Here is a 10,369-nt window from a genome sequence, read left to right on the forward strand (position 1 = left end):
GGGATCCTTGGTGCTCTCTGAGCTTGATGGTTTTCTTGCAGACGTTTCATGACCCAACTAGGTAACACCCTCAGAGCTAGAAGGGAGGAGGAGGAGGAGGAGGAGGAGGAGGAGGAGGAGGAGGAGGAGGAGGAGGAGGAGGAGGAGGAGGAGGAGGAGGAGGAGGAGGAAGACTGTGGGGTTCCTGGTGCTCTCTGAGCTTGGTGGTTTCCTTGCAGACATTCCATGACCCAACTAGGGAACATCATCAGTGCTTGAAGGGAGGAGGAGGAGGAGGAGGAGGAGGAGGAGGAGGAGGAGGAGGAGGAAGAAGAAGACTGTGAGGTCCTTGGTGCTCTCTGAACTTGGTTGTTTCCTTGCAGGCATTTCATGTCCCAACTAGGCAACATCATCAGTGATACAAGGAAGAGAGGAGGAGGAGGAGGAGGAGGAGGAGGAGTTGGAGGAGGGGAGGAGGAGGAGTTGGAGGAGGAGTTGGAGGAGGAGGAGGAGGAGGAGGAAGAGGAGGACAATTGTGGAATCCTTGCTGCTCTCTGAGCTTGGTAGTTTTCTTGCAGGCCTTTCATGACCCAACTAGGGAACGTCATCAGTGTTATAGCAGAATGGGTTAGTTCTCTATATGCAAGCTAACATCTGATAAACCAAGAAACCACCAAGAACACTCACCAACACTAACAGGGCAATCCACTTGTATTTAAACAGAAAGCAAACCCCACTCCTTTCGTTCCACAGATGAGGTTACCTAGTTGGGTCATGAAACGTCTGCAAGAAAACCACCCAGCTCAGAGAGCAACATCAAGGACCCCACGGACCTCCTCCTCTCCCCCCACTCCTCCTCCTCCTCCTCCCCCCCCACCCCCTTTTAGCACTGATGATGTTCCCTACCTGGTTCATGCAACGTCTTCAAGAAAACAATCCATCTCAGAGAGCACCAGGGACCCCACAGTTCAGCCCTGAGCTACATAGGCTCTCTTGTATTAGATGCCAGCAATTTTAACAACCACAAACCACTTCCCCAACCCACCGCCATTGGTCTAACGAAGGGAAAAGGGTCCTTTAAATCAGCCAATCAGGGTTGGAAGTGGGTTTGAAAGGACTAGAGTTTGGGGGTTTGCTTTGGAAAGGTGATCCTAATTAAGCACCCAGCCAGTTTCCCCGCCCCCCCCCCTCTCATCCTGATGGATGATATAACACAATTTCTGCGTGAGGGTTTAATCAGGCAACGTTTGAGCCCTGTCACAACAAGCCCCCTTTCCTGCCTCCAATTTTCCCACATGCAAAATCAAGCTTCTGGTTGAAGGTTGGGTCTTCCCTGGCACGTTGCCAGAGACGAGATTTTTGAAGGGCTGCTGTCAAAACAATTGACTTCCTTGCTTCAAAGTGGTCCAGAATGCTGATAAAAACTTTTGAAAGAAAACAAGGTGGCAAGTTTCTCACCCAGCCCACGTGAGGAACAAGGCGGGGAAAGAACTGCACAACTTTACCCATGGAAAGGCTACAGGCAGTCCTGGACCTCATTTAGTGACCGTTCAAAGTTACAACGGCAATGGAAATAGCGACCTCTGACCTTTTTTTTTCACGCTTTATGACAGTTGCAACATCTCCGTGGGTCACCTCATCAAAATTCAGACACTTGGCAACTGACTTGTACTTATGACGGTCGCAGTGTCCAAGAGTCACGTGATTCCCCTTTTGCGACCTTCTCACAAGCAAAGTCAATGGGGGAAGATAGATTCACTTAACAACCATGTTATTTGCAGTGTATGCCTCCCAGCATACACAAAGGACAGCACAGCAGGAGGCTGATGGTGCAGATCAGCAGAGGGGTTGGACAGCTCCGGGTGATAAATGCTCACTCAGGATAAGCCTAATGAGTTAAGCTGTTGACAGCCCCAGGCATGGTCAGCCTGGTGGGAAGCCAGGATCTACACCCATTGTCACCTGCACTGGCAGGAAGCCCAGATTTGAACTGATTGGATGCCATCCACCTGGGCAGGTACAAATAGACGCCAGGCTTCCCTGTTTCCCCAGTTCGTTCTGTTCAGAATAAACTCATCCTTACCCCAGCTCTGTGTCCGTCTCTATGTGAAGCACGCGACTTTACATTATTAATTTAACAACTGCAGGGATTCACTTACGAACGGTGGCAAGAAAAGTTGTAAAATGGGGCTAAATTCACTTAATAGCTGCTTTGCTTGGCTGCTTTGCTTGGCTCAGGTCGTAAGTTGAGAACTACTTGTAAGGGAATACTTAGATTTTCATGGTTTGGACCTAACTGCTGGGCAGAAAAGATGTGTAGAGGCTGTGTTTGGCTATATTTTAAAATAGTAATACCAATACAGGTAATCCTCAGCTTAACGGCCACAACAGAGTCCAAAATTTCCGTTGCTAAGTGAGACAGTTGTTAAGGGAGTTTTGTTCCATTTTACATAACACAGTTGTTAAGTGAATCTGGCTTCCCCATTGACTTTGCTTGTCAGAAGGCCGCAAAAGGGGGATCACGTGAATGCTTTCCCTTCCTTTCCCAGCCAGCTCGTAGTCCTGGGATCACTTGGTGGTCTCCCATCCTGCCTCTGCTGCATTTCCGAGCCTCTCTGATGTGGCAGCCTACCCTTATCAAAGAAATGCTTTTCTTACTAGCCTTTCTTCCACAAATACCGTGAGTCCTTGCTTAATGACGTACCTCCTGACAAGCAAAGGCCAGATTCACTTAATGACCGTGTGACTAACTTAACGGCTGCAGCAATTCACTTAACCACTGTGGCAGGAAAGGTCATAAAATGGGTCAAAACTCACTTAACAACTTGTTTAGCAAAGCAAATTTTGGGCTCACTGATGGTCATAAGTCAAGGACTTACCTACATAACCTTCCCATGTTATTTTTACAGGTTATTCTAGCTGCTTCATTGCCTTTTAGCCATTTCTGCCTTGTTCTTTTAAGGATCCAATCTGTGCTACTAATTCTTTTCATTAAAAAGTTTTTCCCTTCCAGAATCTTCCTGATTTAATTCACTCTTTTGTAATGAACAATTTGTCCTCATTAGCTATACCCCGCAGGGGAGTGTTAATTAGAGAATCTGTTTTTGTTGATTTTCCTGTTTTCAAATGAAAAATAAAATAAAATGCTGAATTGCTGAGATTGGGCTGCAAACCCCAAACAGGTACCGAGCAATTTCGGCATCTGTCTAAATTAAAGAAATGATTTTTCTAATTGTGTTTTCAGTTACCAAGGGGTAAAATTGCTGGTAATCATCACCGCCCCCAAATAATTCTTGATTGTGTTGAAAGCACTTGAAAAGTGGTGCAAAACAGCCAGCTTTTCTTCCTACCAACAGTTGTGTTTCGTTTTGTCTTTTGACAAAAATCTCAAGAAGTGGGTTACGTTAACGGCCAAGCAAGGATTAAAACTCCCAGTTCAAATGATTTCTGTTTTTAAATATATATCTATATAAATTTGTAGGTTTTTTTTTAAAAAAGACTTTGACTTATTCCTGGGTTTTGGCTTCACAACAGAGGAGTATCTGAGGGGCTGCCCGAAAGAAGAGGGAGCCAAGCTATTCGCCAAACCACCTTGTTATTGTTGTTAGTTGCGAAGTCGTGTCCGACCCATCGCGACCCTATGGACAATGTTCCTCCAGGCCTTCCTGTCCTCTACCATCTTCTGGAGTCCATTTAAGCTCACGCCTACTGCTTCAGTGACTCCATCCAGCCACCTCATTCTCTGTCATCCCCTTCTTCTCTTGCCCCTTTGCCACGACAAGGCAGTAATCCATGAAGGGGCCAAACCACCTTAGGATAGGACAAGAAGCAATGCATGGAAACTCATCAAGGAGAGAAGCAACCTGGAACTAAGGAGAAACTTCTTGATAGTGAGGACAATTAACCAGTGGAACTAGTCGCCTCCAGAAATTGTGGAGGTTTAAAAGAAGAGATTGGGTAACATTTGTCTGAAATGGTGTAGGCCAGACATGTCAAACACAAGGCCCAGGGGCCAGATCTGGCCCGCGAAGTGGTTTCATGTGGCCCGCGAAACCTTCCTGGAAACAGTGAGGGAACGGCCCCCACTGCCTTGGCCCTGGCCCAGAGACCCTCCTCCTGACAGAGACCCTCAGATCTGTCCCACTCCTGCCCAGGCCCCCATAGGCACCCTTGATGCGTGGCCACACCCGCCAAGTAGGCCACGCCCACCCTGGCCACACCCACCCGGCCCCCTGAGGGCAACCGCAATGCTGATGCGGCCCTCAATGAAATTGAGTTTGACACCCCTGGTGTAGGCTCTCCTGCTTGAAGCAGAGTTGGATTAGAAGACCTTCAAGGTCCCATCCAACTCTGTCATTCTGCTCTTCAAGTTGTCGTCTGTGTGTGTCCACCAACAAGTCAGGTTTCATTTTAGGGAAAATCTAAAGAAAGATCCTGCCATTTAAGCTGCTTTTTCAATCCTTCGTGAGAGAATGTTCTTCCAAGGAGAATAGCCCGCAGACAAAGCTTTCCATCCCTGAATTATTCAGAAGTTTCCACCAAATGAACATTGAACACAGAAAGGCAAGAAGATGTTGGCGAAATCCCATTATCCTGTCATGGATTTAAACCTGTGGGGTTTTTTTTGTTTTTAACTCACCCAATTTCCCGAGCAGACTGTAAAACAAATTTCTTTCTCTAAATGTAAAAAAAACACCCTTTTCAAAGCCATTCAGGTAGTCCTTGACTTATGACTGATTGAAACTATGATGGACACACACATTCACGGAATATTAATGATGCCCTCAAGGACTTGTGATTTATTTACAACCATTTGCAGAATCCCATGGTCCCATGGCCCATGTTATACATCATTTTTGCAGAAAATCTTCACTGCCTTCTGGTTTTTTGGGAAAATCAGACCACAGTTGAACAGTTGGTTCTCTGAAAAAGGTTGTAAAAGCAAGTCTGTCACGTGGGTGTCCCACTTTACGATGGTCTGAAATTACACCCATAAAGTGGCTGATGGGGAAATAAGATCTCATCCGGATCTTAGCTATCTTACTTGGGTTTTAGGATAGGTTTTAATCATATTTTAACTCTGTGCTGTTTTAATCTTTTAATCTTTTAATTTGTTTTATAACTTGTAAGCTACCCAGAATCACTTTGTAGGGAGAGGAAAGAAAGAAAGAAAGAAAGAAAGAAAGAAAGAAAGAAAGAAAGAAAGAAAGAAAGAAAGAAAGAAAGAAAGAAAGAAAGAAAGAAGGAAAGAAAGAAAGAAAGAAAGAGGGAGGGAGGGAGGGAGGGAGGGAGGGAGGGAGGGAAGGAGGAAAAGAAAGGAAGGAAGGAAAGAAAGAAAGAAAAAGAGAGGGAGGAGGGAGGGAAGGAGGAAAAGAAAGAAAGAAAGAAAGAAAGAAAGAAAGAAAGAAAGAAAGAAAGAAAGAAAGAAAGAAAGAAAGAAAGAAAGAAAGAAAGAAAGAAAGAAAGAAAGAAAGAAAGAAAGAAAGAAAGAAAGAAAGACTCCATAACAGTCCTAGGTCGAGGACTACCTGTGTTAAAAAAACTAAAGGAGATCAAGCAGTTAATTCTGAAATACAGCCTGTTTATACTGATGCAGTGTTAACTCACTAATGCCCCCTAGTGGCTGAAAGGGAAAAGATTTTTGTGTTTTATTCCACAACACAGAAAAGGGAATTGTGTTTAAGATGTTCTTGTATTACATCTGCCTGCTTTTCGTTCCTAAGATGGGTTCACACACTAGTGACCTTCAAGCTACAGGTAGTCCTTGGCTTATGACCACAACGTTTTGGATTCTAAGGAAGGCAGTTGTTATGTGAGTCACACCACTTTCTGCTGCAGTTGTTAAGCGAATCATGCCGTTAAATGAATCATGCAGTTGTTAAGCGAATTCTGGCTTCCCTTATTGATTTTGCTTGTGGGAAGCCAGCTGAGATTACAAATGGTGATCACATGACCCTGGGACACTACAGCTGTCGTAAGTATGAGTCAGTGGCCAAGCAACCAAATTTTGATCACATAACCATGGGGATGCTGCAAATGGTCGTAAGTATGAAAAACGCTCATAAGTGCCTTTTTTCCAGTGCCGTTGTTGGCTACCAACAGTCACTAAATAAAGCCACATTCACTTAACCATGTTACTAAATTAATTAGAGGGATTCGCTTAACTGGAGCAAAACTCACTTAACAACTGTCTTGCTTAGCAACACAAATTTAGGGCTCAGTTGTGTCCCTTCTATCTTTAGTGTTGCAAATTCCTCAACTTACGACCATAATTACTACAATAATTTGCATTGGTAAGCAAGGTGGTCATTAAGGGAGCCACACTCAATTATACCTTTTTTAATTTTATTTATTTTAATCCCATTTATATCCCGCCCTTCTCCGAAGACTCAGGGCGGCTTACAATCTAAGCACAAACCAATGTGCTTAGCAATAGCCTTCATTCTATGTATATGCCTGCTTATTAGGGCTTTTTTTGCCCCATTTAAGAGAAATACTGCGGCCGTTAAGTGAATCCAGATCCCCTCATTGACTCTGCTTGTCAGAAACTGACTGGGAAGGTCATAAAAAGGTGATCATGTGATCCCGGGGCAATGCAACAATCGCAAATACAAGCCAGTTGCAAAATGCTCAAGTTTTGATCCCACAACTGTGTGGAGGGGGGTGGGGAGGTGCTGCAGCAGTCGTAAGTGTGAGGACTGGTTGTTAAATCCTATTGTTTCCAGCGCCGTTGTAGCTTTGACGACTATCTGCAGTTACGTTGGTTTAGCAAGTCTTCCGTCTGTAAGTGAGGAAGGCTAAAGCATACTGCTTGGAAATAATTCTACGTGTTTTTCTTGGTTCCTGGCACTGCAGAGCGATGTTCCTCATTTTGCTGGCTGCTTTTTATTTATTTATATTTATTAAATTTTTATGCCGCTCGTCAGCTCCCCAGAGCTTACTTTCCTCCATCGATTTTAACAGATATTTAAGAAACATGGTCTCTGAATAAAATCCACCCAGATCCTAGGTGGCAGGGAAGACAGAAGTGAAGGGGGATAGAAAACTTCACTCATAAATACATATCAAAAATGGAATGTAATCCTTTACTCTCCTTATTGATTGCTCCTCTTTGTATTGACAGATGCAATTTTTTTTCCACCAGATATTTGGAAGTCTTTTGAACTCAGTGCAAAGGCAAAGTGGTCGAGGAGAATCAGAAACTCACCAAAGGCTTTTTGGTTTAAAAATTTAAAGCTGAATGTGTTTAAAACCCTCTGATCATTTCAAAGGTGGAGAAATTGGGAATTTTAACATGTTGGCTTTCATTCAGAAAGGGGGGGTTGGAATCAGGACTTGGCACCGACAGGGATGTTTCTTTTTAAAATATACAGTACAAGATAAAAACCATGTTGCATTTCCTAAAGAAAAATGTTAAAAGACAGACCTCGACTTACGTCCATTGCAGCATCCCCACGGTCACGTGATCAAAATTCAGACACTTGGCAACTGACCCATTATTTATGACGGTCGCTGCGTCACGGGGTCATGTGATCCCCTTTTTGTGACCTTCTGACAAGCAATGGAGAAGCCAGATTCACTTAACAACTTTGGGCTCAATTGTGGTCATAAGTTAAGGTCACAAAATTCAAAGGGCCTTTTGTCAAAAGGCAAGACGATCAGGGTGGGCTCAAGTAGGTCAAAATAGTCAAGATGGATTATTGGCTGATGGAAGCCACACCTCTTTTTCAAAGGGGGCGTGTCTGAAAGTTTCACCAGGTCCCTGCATTTGGAAAGTTAGCAGTTTGCAAGGTTTGCAAGCTAGACAATTGGGAAATTATAGATTTAACTCAATACCCAAATCTTTCCTTCCATTGTCCAAAAGCGCTTCTGATAAAATCTTTTCGAACTTTGAGGATTGATCATAAGTCCTATCCTTCAGCACCGTCGTAACTTTGAGCAGCTGCTGAATGAATGGTCACAATTTGCGGATAAGAACAGTACAAGGAGTCCTCAACTTATGAACACACTTCAGCCCAACATTTCTGTTGTTAAGCAACACTGCGGTTTAGTGATTTTACTCCCGTTTTACGACCTTTTTCGCTAGTTACAAAGTGAATCTCTGCAGTTGTTCAGTTAGTAACACGGTTAAGTGAATCTGGCTTCCCCATTGATTTTGCTTGTCAGGTCGCAAAAGGGGATCACGTGATTGCTTACCCTTCCCTTTTCCAGCCAGTTCGTAGTCCTGGGATCACCTGGTGGTCTCCCATCCACGTGACCCCGGGGAACTGCAATGGTCACAAATAGGAGCCAGTTGTCAAATGTCTAAATTTTGATCACGCAACCACAGAGATGCTGCAATGGTCATAAGTCAGAAAAATGGTTAAGTCACTTGTTCCGGTGCCCTTGTAACTGGGAAATGGTCATTAAATGAACTGTTCTAAGTCAAGGACTATCTCTATTTATTTATACTATCTCTATTTATCAGATGGAGGTCCAGCCGATCTGAATCCGACCGATTGCGACTAAGAACCCATATTAGGTCTTATCTCGCAGCGATAAGGGTGGCGAGGTCTAATTACTTCGCTACCCTTATCGCGTCCGCAGATAATTGCCCGGCCGCCCTGTTTAGGGTGACCCGCTCCCTCCTCAATCAGGAGGTGAGTGAGGAACCCTTGCAGGGGGCGTGCCGAGGAGTTTAGTCAACATCTGTTGGATAAAATCGCCCGGATTCGGACCGATTTGGACTCCGACTGGGCAGAGTCGGACGATCAGGACACGGGTGATCTTGTCAATGTGATCTGGGAGGAGTTCGATCCTGTAACTCCGGAGGAAGTGGACAGGATTATGGGGAGGCTGAGCTCCACCACATGTTTATTGGACCTGTGCCCTTCCTGGCTGGTTTATGCAGCCCGGGAGGGGACACGAGGCTGGTTCCAGGCGGTTATATCTGCCTCTTTGAGTGAGGGTAGTTTCCCCGCCGCCTTGAAGGAGGTGGTGGTGAGACCTCTCCTCAAGAAGCCTGCCTTGGACCCAGCTGTGTTAAATAACTTTCGTCCGGTCTCCAACCTTCACTTTCTTGCGAAGGTTGTTGAGAGTGTGGTGGCGCATCAGCTCCCTCTGGCCCTGGATGAAGCGGATTATCTAGACCCGTACCAATCGGGCTTCAGGCCCGGGTACAGCACGGAGACGGCATTGGTCGCTCTGGTGAATGATCTCTGGAGGGCTCGGGACAGGGGATATTCCTCTGTCCTAGTCCTATTGGACCTCTCAGCGGCTTTCGATACCATCGACCATGGTATCTTGCTGCGGCGTCTCAAGGGATTGGGAGTGGGAGGCACGGTCCTTCAGTGGTTCTCCTCCTATCTCCTGGGACGCTCGCAGTCGGTGTTGGCAGGGGGGCAGAGGTCGACCTCGAGGCCTCTCGCTTGTGGAGTCCCTCAGGGGTCGGTCCTCTCGCCTCTCCTGTTCAACATCTACATGAAACCGCTGGGTGAGATCATTCGTGGTTTTGGAGTTGGGTATCATCAGTATTAGGTCTTATCTCGCAGCGATAAGGGTGGCGAGGTCTAATTACTTCGCTACCTCTGTGATGGAATGAGCTATACTGGGACATCCAAGAAGTAGCACTGGCCACTGTGGCACAAGAGACTGTGCGAACAAGAACTGATAGCGTGCATCAACTCAAGATCTGTTAACGTTTACCCCGGCCAAGCGTGGCGCGTGCAAGGCCCTTTCTGAGCTTGGTTGGATATCATTGAAGATAACTCATGACCTGAGGGAGGGAGGACTATGGGGTCCATGGTGCTCTCTGAGCTGGGTGGTTTCCTTGCAGACGTTTCATCACCCAACTAGGGAACGTCATCAGTGCTGGGAGGGAGTGGGGTGTATGTGTAGAGAGGACAACAACTGTGGGGTCCTCGGTGCTCTCTGAGCTTGGACGCTTCTTGCAGGCATTTCATGACCCAGCTGGGTAACATCATCAATCTTCGTGTTCCTTGCCATGAGGTCTAGTATTATGTTTCCTCGAAAGTAGATCCACCTCCCAAAGTAACCCTTGGCTGTTTTTCGGGGGAGTGGGCCTAATATAAGCCCTCCCCACAAAAGTAAGCTCTACTTAAGGGCATACACGGACAACCTGCCTCTGTGACGAGGCAAAGACGATGGGCGAATGGGGATCTGACCTACAATACCGGTATAGCGGTTCCCTACTGCCACCTGGCTTGTTCCGCGGCCTCATGGCAGCGGCATTGGGCAGAAGATGGCAAACAGCTGGTTTGGGCATAACGCAGCTGTTTGCCACCTCGCGCGTCGTGCCCGATGCCTCTGCCAGGCCTACCGTATGCTAACTCTAACCCCCACTGCCCCCCAACCCTAACGGGAGATGTGGAGTCCTGAGGAAAAAAAGAGA

This window comes from Vipera berus, assembly GCF_964194415.1.
Source record: "Vipera berus genome assembly, chromosome: Z".
Classification (NCBI taxonomy): Eukaryota; Metazoa; Chordata; class Lepidosauria; order Squamata; family Viperidae; genus Vipera; species Vipera berus.